The 14770-nt window shown below is 41.0% G+C and overlaps 1 protein-coding gene across 2 annotated transcripts in view; it reads right to left on the reverse strand.

Moving 5' to 3' along the window:
• Window positions 1-14770, reverse strand: part of LOC108088016 (serine-rich adhesin for platelets) — a 37669-nt gene that overhangs the window by 11192 nt on the left and 11707 nt on the right. Inside the window, exon 2 of one of the 2 annotated variants that reach the window (XM_017185629.2) lies at window positions 8030-8073. The gene's annotated coding sequence lies outside the window, so the exon portion shown is untranslated. Of the gene's footprint in view, window positions 1-8010; window positions 8074-14770 lie in introns of both variants that reach the window. The other variant, XM_017185628.2, reaches the window with a different exon arrangement.

A 14770-nucleotide genomic window follows, 5' to 3' on the forward strand; every position in this document is an offset into this window, starting at 1 on the left:
CCCCCGTCAAGATTGCTGGCCAGTAAAAAGAGATATCAAGGCGTGTTGCTGCTGCTGCGGCTGCTGCTGCTGTGGCAAAAGTGTTACACAAATAAATCTACATAAATTTCAGGCCAGCGCTAAACTCCCGACCGAAAAGGCTAATTTATGCCTGGCCAGGATGTCGGCTCATTAGCCAAGTTTTCTATCTAAGGAGAGTGGATCACTCGGACTGACATTCGGAGACGGATTCGTCGGGAAAACTGTTGTCCGTGGGCGTTGCAAGCTAATTGATGCGCCATCTGATCTGAATTTGCATTTTGCATACGCTCGTACTGTCTGCCAATTGGACACACACGAAAATATCCGTTAAGGAAACCCGTTCTCAGTTCCCAGTTCCCAGTTCCCAGTTTCGTTTCGGCGGCACAGGCAACCCATTTCGATATTTTGCATTCTGGCTTGTTTTATTTGCTTTAATCTGATCGGCAAAACAGTTAGCTTGACCGCAGTTGGCCAATCGAGGCCAACAGGTTTTTTGGCCAGCGGGAGCAGCAGGAGAACTCTGCAGGCCATTCTTAAGAACACATCCTAGTCTTTGTCTGGCTTAGCTGGCATTTAACAGGCATTCCCGGTGAACAAGGAAAGTGGGTTAACTGGCAGCACTAAAATTTCCAGAACCGAATTTTAATTTTATTCACCGGCTGAGTGTGTTGATTCCCATTAAACTCGCGCACGAAAAACAGGAAAGCGAAAAGCGCAAAAGCACGAAATTGAAACGAAATCAAGCGCGAGATGAGTCGAGATACTATATGCTATATGTGTGGGGATCCAACTGGAAATCTGGAATCGGGAGGGGAGGGGAGGGGGGCATTTCGGGAGCTTTGTTCCACATTCGCACGTGAGATTTATGCGTGGCTGTGGCCGGGGAATGGCTCCCCTCATTCTGGTGTTTATTTATACATTTATCGTTATGTATACGCACGTATTAATGGTTCTATATGCACGGCAGCAATATCCACCTGTGTTATGTTCTCTCCGCTCGAGATTATGCAAAGCAGCGGCGGAGAGGAATGCTTTCCGCCCTGTTTACATTGGCTAAGTTATGCAGAGGCACTCGGCGAAGTTTTTGGCCAAAAGAATTCCCCTCTGGGTTGGGCCTCTGCCTCTACCACCAACGGATGTTGTGGGCGATCCACCAGCCAAATGTCAACTATTTGCTCTCGGCCCGATCCGTTGCCTTTAAAGGCAAACAGTCAATTAGGCGCCGCCAAAGTCTTGAAGAACCCGACGTCGAAGTATGAACGGCTTAGTCGCCATAATCTTTTGGCTTAAAAGTTCAATTGCCAAGTTCAAGCGAATGCTCTACACTCGGTTTTCGTTGCATTTCTCTCCCATGCATTAGGCCTAATTACGCTTTCAAATTTAATCAGCTGCTGCATATTGAGAGCTGTCCGTGTGTGGTTGAATTTCCCACAAATTATTAACTGAGATAAATTATGCGAAATGAAGTTCAAACTATACACACAGAGAAATGAATCAACAAAGCTTTTCTACAGTAAATTACTGTATGTAATTAGGTTAAGTTTACCATCTCGGGGTTATTAGAATTTTAAATGCAACTAAAAGCATATCAAATTAAAATAGAATTCTTTTTTCAAAGAATAAGAGACATAATGATAAAACCCATAACAAAACACTTAATAACGATTTTTAGATCTAAAAGAATAGCATAAAAGAATTAGGTGTTTCAATATTTTTTTTTAACTTGTGTTGATATTTATTTAATTATGATTCGCATTTTATTGCTAACGAGTCTTTTGAAAGCACAACAAATAGAAGAAACTGTTGACAATGGTAAATAAATTTTGCTTTGCTTTTTGGTCTGTGCAGCTTTCAATGCCAAACAGCAATCAAATACAACTGATATATGCTAAAAATTTATCCGCTTCCCTGTTCACACGCTCAGCCGAAACTCAAGTTTGGTTGGGAGATTGTTTAATTAAAGCCAAGTCAAAGTTGCTATTAGCCCAGGTTGCTGCTGGTGTTGCTGCCTCTCGAGAACTTGCCGGATGTTGGTGCAGGCAGGCAGGCAGGGCAATTTTGTCAACAGGTAATACAACAAACTTGTGCGACCACAATAATGACAACAAAAAGCCAGCAACAAATGCTGCGTCAAGAGCAGCAGCAGCAACAGCAAGAGCAAAAGCAACAGCAACATCGCAAAGCAGCAACATCCAGCGGAGCAGCAATTAAATAGTGAAGAAGTTGTTTGAAGAGGGGGAGTGGAAAATTGTGGTAGTGCCGCTGGCTGTTTGAAGCCTTTTAACCATAAACATAGCTGACGACTAACTGCTTTGCGACGAAGTCAACGCAGCGTGATTAAAGTGGAAAGATTGTATTTGCTGGTTTTTCGAGAAGCTGTTAACGGGTGGAAACCTTTTGGTCCCAACACATTGGGGATTTAATACGAACTTAAGTCCCCGGATTGACCACCCAAGAGCTACACGACATGATTTCTTGATAGCTTGACACATTCTGCAAATGGTTTTGGGCCAGAAGTTACTCGTTTGGCTGTCAATTATCCTGAGTAACGAGCCCGTCTCACAGTTTCGCGTCTAGCTGTCAATATTGCCAGTCATTCCAGTGCCCGCCAGCATATCATGTCGGGTTAATTGAAGTTGCGATACTCGCTAAGCCGCTAAACCGATGGCCCACAAAAAAAGGGCCCAGAGCCCAAGGCACTGGCAAATTTTTCGGTTTATTTTTAGCAGCCAGTTGATTACGGAGAAATGTTTTATGTTCATTTTCGCCAAGGATATTTCTCGGGAAAATGCGAAGGAGGAGCTGCCGTAATCAAGCAAAGCCCGTAAATTTATGCCTGTGAGCACCCACATCTTCCTGCCTTTTGCTGTTGCACAAAATAATGGGGGAAGTTGGGGGGTTTGGGGGAGGCTGAAAGAAACATATATTTCAAGGTTAAGTTCCCATGTCGTCTTCGTTTTCATTTGCTGTTGCGTGACGCAGACAAAGAGTACAACAAAAAGAACTGAGAGGAGGAACAAATGAAAGGAAGCTGAAGAAGACACTGGCAAGCAGCAACAGCAACAGCAACACATATTGCAGCAACAACAACAGCAGCAACACAAGCCATTGCAAATTAATAAATAAGAAACGCATCCATTGATGCAACTGTTGCCCGTTTGCCACTGCCTGTTGCTTCTGCTGTCTTGTTGATTTTCTTTTTTTTTTAGCCAGCACGCACATGTGTTGCTGCAACATCTTGCTTAATTAAAAAAAAGCGTACACTCCCCTTGAACCCTGGGTGAGTCCTAACTTTACCCCTCTGCTGCTCACTGAGAACTGGGATCCGATTTCCACTTTGTATTTAGTTGCCTTAAAGCCGCAACAGCTGTTGTCGCAGGCATCGTAACTTGACTTTACGACCAGCCCCACCAAACTCCCCACTTTTGCTTAATTTTTAATAACTCGCCGTTAAAATATTTTACGATGACGGAGTCTTAATGAATACGACTGTAGAAGAGAACTTTTCAGCTGTCTGCATTTCGGGGACAACTCATAAAAACCTGTTGCGTGGGATAGTTTTTTGGCGCCACATTCCCCAATTTGCTGGACAATTTGTAAGTGTCCGCTGGTCGACAGGCACAAATTGCAACTGCAACTGCAACTGCAACAGCAAACGGTAAACTTGTAATGGTGCAATGAGTCATGCTGGCGGGGCACACAGCTGCAGCTTTTTTGGTTTTGCCGCAGGCTGATGACTGCCATTTCATCCGGTTTTCAACAGAGATCTTGACCAGAACAATAAAACGCCCAAAAAGACTGAAAAAATAACAATTGTTGCCTCTATGAGTTTACTACCTGTTTCGCCCAGAAACTCTTTTTTGTGGCTGGGAATTATGTATGCCTGTTTGTTTGACTTTTATTGCACAATTAGAATATGAAATACCAGATATAAGCAAACACAAAACATTCGCAATTTGAGTTTGAGACAAGCGTTGGCAAGACAAGAACAGCTTGCCCATTTGGGTTGAGCAACTGGCAAGACACAATTTTCGATGTCTGCCAGCGGTCTAAAGCAATTGTCTCAGCAAAGCAATGGTGAAGGGTTTGCGGGATGGCATCGAGGAGGCTGGTGTAATTGTATGCCAAAGGTCAACAACTGTATTGGGTTTGGAAAAGGCAAATATGGCAAACACACCAAGAGAAAATAAAGTCCAAACAATTGTACAATGGAATGTGTATAACATAGGCTCGCAATTACAAAGTTGAGTTAGCAAAATAGCAAGTTTGCTCGTACATATTTTGCAACAGAAAACCGAATGAAGGTGTCACAAAAATCTTGTAATTGTGAAAGTTGTAATTTAAAACATATTCCAAGACAATCTTGGCTACGAAACAAATCAAAATCACATGGATATTAACAAACAAAAGTTTAATAGGAAGATACACAATTTTTTAGGTTATATCAAAATTGGTAAAAGGTTTTTCTTGTTTATACTAATTTTTGCTTATGTATACGTATACTGCTTATTATTGTTGTTATTGTATATTGCTTATTAATAGGGACTTCTGGAGAAGTTTGGTGTTTGGTTTTTATCTCCTCTAGAGCGATAATTACCGACTTTCTTAGGCATCAAAGGAGCAGAAGCTCGGATTCCTTTTTTAAGAACAAACGAAAAATGTGCCTGATATAAATGCAAACCGAATAAATACCAAAAGTATTGTTTATTTTTTACTCAAACTGTGAACTTTCTCCTTTAGAATAAAAAAGTATTTCAAAGTATTAATTTTAGTGCCTATGAAATGCAATTTATTAGAAACTAGTTAGTTATTTGAATAGGGCTAAAAGTACTTAAGTACAGCCTGGTTTAAAATTCATTTCACTTTTAAAGCCGGTCTCTAATTACGCAATCATGACATGTCTTTCGGTAAGATGAAAATTCTCAAGATATGACGGCGAATGTTCCGTCTGACAAGCAAAAGTCTGTGCAAAAGTGTGATGGTAACAACGGAAAATTGGGAACAGATTGCACGCAACGTTTGGCAAACAGGGGCCCGCACACATTACGTATACGCACTGGTGCAAGGCCAAACAATGGCTCATGATCAGGCAGAGACAAAAGACATGGGACTTACCAAGCACACACACATGACTGCCACATGAGTGGCAGCTGCAGCAATTGCTCTTGTTGTCGCTGCAGTGGCTGATGCAGTTGCACGTTGCCAGTTGCCAGTTGCAAGCATCGCCAGCTGGTGCGATAAACAACAAAAAGAAAGTCAGTAAACCACTGCGAGGCTGGCCAAGTTCAAAGTTCATTGGAAGAAGCGACAAAAGCAGCGATGAGCAGCGGCAACATGTTGACAGCGACAAGCAATTAGCCAAGTTGAGAGGAAAGGAAGGGTTCGGTTGAAGGGGCACAACGACATAGTTCAACTGCAGGGCAACGCGAGCGAATCAATTTGCATTTGCATTTGCAGTCGCCGCTTTTTGTCCCTGAGCAATGAACCTGCAGCATAAGCAGTGCATTAAATAATCATAAATAACTTTTTGTTTCGTGGCTCTTACCACATATGGTTACTTGTGTACACAACCAAATGAGCCGCCGGCAAACGGAGCGCTTTCCTCCTTTTGTTTGACGTAGAAAGTGCAGCGGACAAGACAGGCTCATGGGAAATTAAATCAATTGAACCAACCGGCTGGGCTGGTGGGCTTTGAACTTGGCTTAATTAATCTGTGCAGCCTTTCGAAAGTTTGGTCAGCAAAATTGAATTGAGTTGCCGGCAAAACAGGGACACGCCCAGCGTAAAATTATTTATTTTGTTGTTTGACATTTAATTGGCATTAATTACCCCCCTCAGCCAAGCGCTGCCCCTCTGACTATATCTTTTTTTCTTTTTAGCCAATCATGGCCACAACTTTCACTGTTTCGCCTACACCAAAATTGGTAACGAAAAGGGGGTGGTGCGAGGGGGAGGAGTGGGGAGGGGGAGGGGAGAGTGTGGCCACTGCAATTGACAGTTTCAATTGAAGCATTCGAGCGGAGTTTCGGCCTGGCTTATCGGTGTGCGCCATCCAGGCGGCAGCTTTACCAAAAACCCATTATCATTTTGACAGGCAACAGCCATTAGACAGAAGCAGTTCCAATTACACGCGGAGAAAAAAGGAGTCACTATTTTTGCAAAAAAAAGTAATATAAATCTCACTGAAATTTATTTAGTTAATGCACAGCTCGTATTAACCTCCTCAAGTTATTGCACTTTTTTTAAACTATGTATAAGATACAAATTATGTATAATTATATTAGGATGGATTTATTTGATTTTAGGACATCAAAATGTGTTCAATACGTTAAATGTTAAGAGTCTTTTACTGAAAAGGTATGCAAATATCAATTTCACATGATTGTGGTAATCATTATGCAACCTGTGATAAATCTTCTCCCTTTTCATCACCTCAAGAATTTAGGTTGCTGCAGCTGATTGAGAGCGTTGCATGCCAGCGGCTCATTTACCTCAATTAACAGTGGCCAACAGTTTAGCACCTAATCGTTTGCTACCCACTGGCAGGCCAGAAATGCCAACAGAATAGAGCCAAAATGCGCTCGTTAATTAATAAGCAGTTCCGCCACATAAACGACGCCACAAATCAGCGGGTAGCATACAAAATCAGATACTATTTTATGGGACAGAAGGGAACTGGGAGCTGGGAGCTGGTTGCTGGTTGCTGCTTGCCACACACGTGTGCAACATGTCACCTGGGATCGGAATGGAATTGTGTGGTGTGACGTGCAACATTTACGAGCTCGTTGCTGCAAAGATTTTCATTCGAGCTCCCCAAGAGTGGGAGTCGCAACGCAAAAAAAAATGAAGGTAAATGTACCAAATTCCTGAAAACAAATTCTCCGTCAGATGGATGTCGGGGATTGGAGCGATGAATGCGGCAACATCAGATAACTAGACGAATTTGTCTTGCTTTGTTTTCGTCTCGTCTTGAGTGTAATTTTGTTTGAAATGGAAAGTTTTATTGTTTGCCATCATTCGAAAGCAAATCTCTGAGACTAAACGCTGTCGAATGCAGCCAGCAGCTGCTATTTCTTCGTTTTCGTTTTCATCTTCTGGCGGTTGCTTCTTTTTTTTTGTCTACACACATTTTTTTTTGTTTCTAACTGGAAAAGTAAATCTGGAAATCTATTCAATTGTGACCGCTGACTGAATGTTGTCCGGCCAACTTGAATCGTCTTCCGCAACAATGGAGTGGAATTTTTTCCACAACTTCTGCACTTCTGCCGCTTTACAGGCGGTTTGTACAATAAATTTGCTATGAAATTAGATTTATCTCTGCATTAAATGAATATGGGATATATATGTATTTATTTATGTACGAACGCGAGCCGCAGAAAGAAACTTTGCTTCTAGCACAATGGAAAGTTTCTCAAGCTGGCCCGAAACAAAAAGGTTTTCGCAGCGAAAGCGATTTTCTGAGTCGCAGGGCGAAGAAGAGTTCGTTGGCATTTGGCATTCGCATAATTTCTGCGTCATTTAACACATATTGCCGCTGCGGCTCATAATAATCGGCCAATTAAGGCCGATAATTAAAGACACGGCTGCCAACAATTGCAACACTTCGAACACTTTGGCTGCCGTTTAGGCCGACTGCTATTGTTCGACAGGTTGCCAGTTGCATTTGCAATCCGTTGCATGCCATTTCCAGTTGCACGGTCTTCCTGGTCTTCGCCAAAGCCAAAGCCTGGGACCCGTCCAGATTGCTCTTCCCAATCCCCCAACCCCCGATCCCCCAATCGGCACCTTTGCACACCTGACAACACATTGTTAGCCGCCTCGAATTACCTGTGTTGTTGTGGCCTGGGAGCGCACCTCCAATTGGCATGCCAATTGCCCTGGCAACGAAAGTGCAAATTATGGATAACATGCCCAAGTCGGGCTTACCAAGTTACGTTTAGCGTTACGCATTTTTGCATTCTGTGTGAATTCGATTTTGCTTTCCCTTACCTGCTTGAACTTTATTCACCTGTCGCGTGGTTTTCCTCAGTTTGTTCGGTTGGTATTTACAATCTGCAAAGAAATAAGGAAGGTAGTTTAATTAATTAAAAATCCAAATAAATTCCAGTAGATATATATGTATAGTAAAATGGGTTGAAATTTAAATTATATTGTGGGAAACACTTTAAACATTTTCGGGTCTTAACCAAACCAGTACAGTATATTTAAATTTAAATAATAAATAAACATAATTTTCAACTGTGATATTAATTTGATTTATTATAAAAGTACTCCGAAATATTTTAGGCAATTTGTATATTTAAATTTTGATTTATTCATCAAGCCCTGAGTCCGTTTGTTGAGCAATCGGCGAGAAAACATTAAAATCTGGACTCTGTCCACTGAATACTGACCGGAGTTCAATGGCCTGTGGGCGCGCATGCAAAATTAGCCAATTTCGTTTGGCGTAACTCAAATCGAATTACAAAATGCTAAGGCGCCAGTTGTCCCTCGGACCGCCGAAAGCCCCTTACACTGATTTTAGCCAATGCAATGACCCGAATTCAATGCACGTCGAGCTCATATTTTACGAGTTGCACTGCCAGCAGACACCGGTTCCCCCTTTTAGCCCGAAAACTGTTTGGCATTTAATCGACGGCCAAGTCTTGAGTTGGGAACACCCCCGAACACCACCATCGAACACTGTAATCGAGCTGCACAAGCTACAAAATATTTATTGTCATTCTTCTCGCCTTGTCTTGGGGTTCGGCTTAACTTGGCTTGGCCTGCAGTCTCGACTTGGCCAGAACAAGTTGCAGCCAGTTTAAAATGCACTTGAGCTGAGCACTCCGGTTAAAAATTGGTGGCGAGGGGGGATTAGCGATAAAACAGAACTGTTCCATCAAGGTTAACTTGGCCAAGTGGCTGGCTTTTACGGCACACTTGTCCGTTCTTTCTCGGGGGATTGGCAGACAGTGGAAATGCAATTCTATTGTCAATTAGCATGGTGTGATAAAAACTGACCGCTGCAAGGTCGCCCCTGAGATCAGATCAGAGCTGAATAAGCGGCCATATTTTAATAGCATATTAGCGATAGAAAATCCAATTAAAACGATACTCAGAAGTGTGGTGTTTAAATCCTTATAAAAATAAACAGTGGTTGTGTTGGCTGCATTTGAGGCTATTATATTTTTAAAATACCTGAAACTTTGCAGCAAAATTAATTTGATTGCCAGCTCAAACATAAATTTGGTTTATCAACTTAACATCTCACAAACGCATGGCATTTATTCATAGGAAACAAATTGTGTTAACAACTTTAACATCTTAGCTTTAATTGTGGTGAACTTCTACTGAAATAGATGGGGGTTTTTTTTATTAAGATAAGTACTCAAGGAAAATGTATTGGTTTCTGATGCACTATTTCCTACTACTAGACCCACGGTAAACTGTAATCACATGGCTTATCTTAACCGCACCTCTGGGAGCACTTGTTTGCAGCCATTGAATGCAAATTGCATGTAGCATTATTCTGGCTTATCGGTTCGATTCGAAAGTGGCTTTTAATTAACTTCTCAGCCCCCAGAACAGCTGTCAATGTGCACTGAGTTGATATTCTACGCGGATTTACTGAGCGCAGTTCTGCGTTAGACGGCTAATTAAAATGAAATTGGCAAGTCCACACTTATTTAGACAAGTTGATTTTGTAAGTTAGCCCGAAGAAGGTAATTTAAAACGTGAGGAGGAGAAGCGGAATGAGAACTTAGCAAACAGACAGTGGAACCACGTTAACTTGGGCCACATAAACCCGGCCTTTTGTTATGCGATTCAGTGGAATTTCCAAGAGTGCTCCAAACGGAGTGGGAAGTTGGAACTGGTGGAGCTGGAGGAGCGGGAGGAGGAGCAGCTGGAGCGGAAGCGGGAGTGATAATAAAACAACACCGAAGGTCATTACTGGAAAAACGGGTTTTTCTAGCCAACCTCTACGGCTCTGCAGCATGAAGTGAGTAAGCATTTAGCATTAAAATACCGTTGGGATTATGGCGTTTGAATATGCATGGGCGAAGCCAGGCTGCCCCGGAATTCCCCGCATCCCCAGCCTCCTCCTCCCCCCGAAACAAAACGAAAAAAAAAACAAGTTCGCCTTAATAGTCAACGCGCTAAATGCCGCCAGTTTTGCAGTTGCAGCTCCCAGTTCCGAGCTCCGAGCTCCCAGCTCCCAGCTCCAGTTGCAGCGGCCTCAGCAGCCAGTTGCATCTGCATAAATTATGCACCCAGAGCCATTTGCAAATTGTCATTCATCGTTGGGACTGGCAGCAACTACTGGCGACATCTCCGCGGATGATGACGCCGATGAGGAGCTGAAGAGCTGCGGAGCCGGAGTGATGGAGATGCGGATGACATGGCTCTGTGCCCACGCCGGGTTAACGCCTTCTCTGCAGATCTGGTTGCTAATGGCCGACGGAGATGGTGGCGCTGATGCCATTAAAGGTCAACCGACGGGCAACGAAAAGCTTTTCAGATAAGATTAAACACAAAATTACAAGAGACACTCTTCACAGATTTATCTTAAAGTATCTCAGTTCAGCATGAAAGCATCCCTAAACTTTAAACAGCTTTGCAAACTCTGGCTTTTGTCTGAAGCAAATTGTGTCTGCACTCTGACATGTTGTCCATTATTTTTGTATAAAGACGTCAACAACATAAACGCAGCATGAAACCAGATACTTTTACTTTTGCGAGCTTAATGAACTAAAGATTTTCTCTAAATTTCATTTTGTCTCTATTCTCTGTTCTCTACAAACGGCAAAAAAAAATTCAACATCATTTGCTTTTATTTTTAATAGTTAACATTTATAATCAATTTTAATATTTATCAGTCAACGAAAAAGATATTTAAAAGGTATATGTATATTTAAGTTAAGAGAAGATTTTATGAACCTTTGTAAAAGTCAACTGGTAATTCGGTAATCTTATTTTTGTTTCAGTCATTTAAGGCAGTGGTCTGCTTTAGGAGCCGAAAAAAGAGCGTTTTTTCAACAATTTTTTTGAAAGGGAAGGAAATGATTGCGGTAAACGAAATTTTGAGACGATATAATATTATATTTAAACTTTAAAAAACAATTTTTATTATTGCAAATAATTGAAATTAGCGGAAGTTGTAACGATTTTTCTGGGGCGCCTAGAGTGTGCACTTGTTAATCGGTGCCGGTGATAGAGTTCGTGCGATGCATCTGAAACAGTGGAACCAAATTTTTTTTACTTTTTATAAGTTCCTTTTCTATATGAACTAAAAAAATTCCGAAGAAATGACGAAATTCCAAATTTATTCTAAGTTTGAAAAAAAATTCACTTTTTTGGAAAAAAAGTTCACTTTAAGTTGCAAAACAAGTAATTTAAAAAGTACTTTTATCCATTTTTTTTAGTTCAAATAGAAGATAATTCAATACTGAAGCTAGATCACTTTGGTTTTTTTCGATCGGACATATATTTTTTTACTATGGCCGGCACCGTTTTTCAAGACTTGTGAAAATAAAAACTCGAGAAAACGGGCTGTAAAGTTTGCCCGAGCATACGAACCTGCTCGACGCTCGGCCACTAAAACTGATCTAGCTTCGAAAATATGTCGAATTGGCCTCTAAAATTTTGAACACATATTCATCGATAGTTTTGGAATAGATTTAAGACAAAAAAAAAAAATCGATTTTTTGAAGTCTGTAAAGCAGACCACTGCCTTAAATTGTCAATGATTTTCGACAGATTTAAGTGACTGAAAAGATACTTTGGATTTACTACAGTTCTTTAACAACTTTCTTTGGCAAATAAAAGTTTGTTGTCAAACAGCTGTCGGAATTTTTATGAATATTTCTTTTTTCTTATCTCCATAATTTGCATATTTTAAGGATAAACTTTGGGAGAAAATCAATATTTTATTCACATGCTTAAGCTTAAGTTTTGTTCTTTGCCAAAAACCATATGCAAATATCGGATAATAAGAATACAGAGCAGATTTAAGAATTTGTTTGCTACTGAAGTGGTATTTAAAATGTTGGTTTTAAATTCTCTGGTTATAAAACGGTTTCTAGCCCATTTTATATGACCAGTGGAATTCCTGGCTTCTTTAGGCTTAGTAAGTCACACATTTTACCTAAGTCATAGGCACCAACCAATTTTTTTCTCGCCGGCTTTTATTTGGCTATAACTGTAAGTGTCATCTGAAAGCGGTTAACCGGTTCTTAACTCACTCGGCAAGACGTCCTCAGCAGCCAGAGGCGTAGTCCCAAGGGGGTTTAGTTCTGGTCAGTGAGTTAGAGGCACTTTCCTATGATAATTTGGCTTGAGAGATCCACTGTGAAGATCTCACACAAGCTATGGCCCCATAATCATCCGCTTATGACACCTCAATGCTTTTTTTTTGGTTTGGTGGCAATCCAAACGAGTTGCCGTTCTCTTCTAACCGTTAAGTGACCAGAGCCCCAATGCAATTCAAATGCAGATGAGTTGCTATCTGAAATCTTTCTCCTGACTGCGTCATTGCCACTGCAACTTGAACTGCAACTGAAACTTTCTACAGCTCCGGGTTTTCAAGAGGAGAGTGACTGAGTGAGTGCAGCGCCTCAATCGAATGCTTCAATGGAGCAGAAAACTTTTGGTGGCATCTCTCCATTCGCTTCCACTCCCTTCCTCCGCCGCTGTCGCAAATTAAGTTGAAGTCAATTTACTCAAGCATTGACATTGCAGCAGCAACTGCGGCAAAGCGGCAACGCGGCGAAGTTTCCAGTTGAGTGAAAAGGCTGGGCATGCAAATAGCTGCACTCACAGTGGGCCACATGTATATTTCGGGCCAATAACCAGTGCAACTCGGTTGGCCGTATTTAATTGCCGCTTAGCCGCACAATTAATTTGTCAAAAAAAAGTGGAGAGCTCAACGGGGGGAGGACAGAGGAGGGTAATCTGTCAAGGCATCGCGGCAGGTGGCGCAACTTTCACCTTGACCGGTTGGCCAAAATCCACATCCAAGCCAGCTGAAATTGCACTGGCCGGAGCCAAAGTCTATGCCCGGTTATCATCATTAAATTCGGCACATTTAATTAGACATTTTGCAGATGCCTCGCTTTATTCAGATGGAGAATCCGAACCGGATTCGAACAAAGAACTTCCCTTCACTGCCCATCACTCACAGAGCTCTTTGTAAGTTTCTGCTGGATTTTGTAGTTTTTTGTGTATTTTTTTTGGGTAATTTGCATTTCTAAGCTCGGCACATTGGACAAAGACAACTGCGAAAAAGGCATTGAAAAGTTTTTCGCATTTTTGTGCGCTGTTAATTAGCCACGAGAAGCGTAATGCGCATAATGGCTATTAAAAGATATATACCGATAGATACCTATGCATATAGGAATTTGTAGAAAGGAGAATCGGGAATGTTTCGCGATTGTAAACAAAAGAAGTAAGCCAACGGAGTGATTGATCGAAGGTTGAATGACCCCAAATAGCCCGTTCCAACATCCAACATCCAAGATCCAAGATCCAAGACGATCCGAGATCAAGTCAAATCGAGTCGAGTCGAATCGTGCGGTTCAGAGCATAATTATGAGCTTATAAATAAAATAGAACTACACGCCGAGGGCAGAACCTAATTAACAGGTACGTGCGAGCTGGTGTGTGTGAGCTCCATATCTGGACGCTATATTTATGGCGCGCACTGTGCGTGGCTAGTGGCTATCGCTCTTATGCCGACCGCTACTCAATTAAAGTCGGAAAGCAAAAGTACCGAAATATTTCAGTTTCGTTGACCAGCCGGCCATGTCGCAAAAAAAAGCGGGCAGATAAATATAAAGATATTTCCTTAGCATTCAAAATAGCATTTTCTACGGTTAAAGGTTAGCTTTCTTCTTCTGCATATCTTTATGACAATCCCCAGTTGTTATTATCGTTTTAGGGGAGTGCAGTCATAAATCAAATGATCATGCAGCACGTGTGTGGAGGATCCATATCTTTTGGACACTTGGAGAAAAAGAGTTTTAGAATTTATTTTTTTAAGGGCCATGTTGTTCTTTGAATCTTCCTAGACATTGTGGAGAATTTTAGTTTTAAGAAAGTTTGTAATTTAACTTAAAAAAGTGAAAATCTTATATAATGAAGTTTTTAAGGTTTAATTAATGTTTGATTTTATTATACATATTAGTATTGTAATTAGAAATATTTTTTATAGATAATTTTCTTTTCTATCATACTCATTTCAAAGTTTTCGTAATACTGTAATTTAATTATTTTTTCTGACATGCTAAGTAAAAGTTGTTCATTAAACAACAATTAAACCCAGTTATTACAAATATAATGAGAGCGTGTAATTGAAACAATCAAGAGCTGGTTTGACTCATATTTATATTTAAGATTGTAAACCATGTTGGTTTTAAAGGTACAATTTTGTATGATTTATTTAAATTTAAGTTTGAGCTCTTAAATTCGTTTATTCCTGATATAGATTTAAAATTTTTTCTAAGTGCTTAGATTCAATCAAAGCGCTTTCGTTGAGTGAAAAAACGGCCTGGGTGGAAATGCATTTCCATCGCCAGCGTTTGTGGGGGAGAACACGATGAACACAATGGCAGGCTGATGATTGCTCCTCGTTTATGCGCTTCCTAAGCAGCGTGCGCTTGAGCTGCGACTGCATTTTACATATTTTACATATATAATTAGACATACATATATATGTAGCTGCGTATCCCATGTAGCTATTATTAGGGCCTCTTTCCTCTTAAGTGATCAG

The sequence above is a fragment of the Drosophila ficusphila genome, unplaced genomic scaffold (genome assembly GCF_018152265.1).
Source record: "Drosophila ficusphila isolate 14025-0441.05 unplaced genomic scaffold, ASM1815226v1 contig_791, whole genome shotgun sequence".
Lineage (NCBI taxonomy): Eukaryota > Metazoa > Arthropoda > Insecta > Diptera > Drosophilidae > Drosophila > Drosophila ficusphila.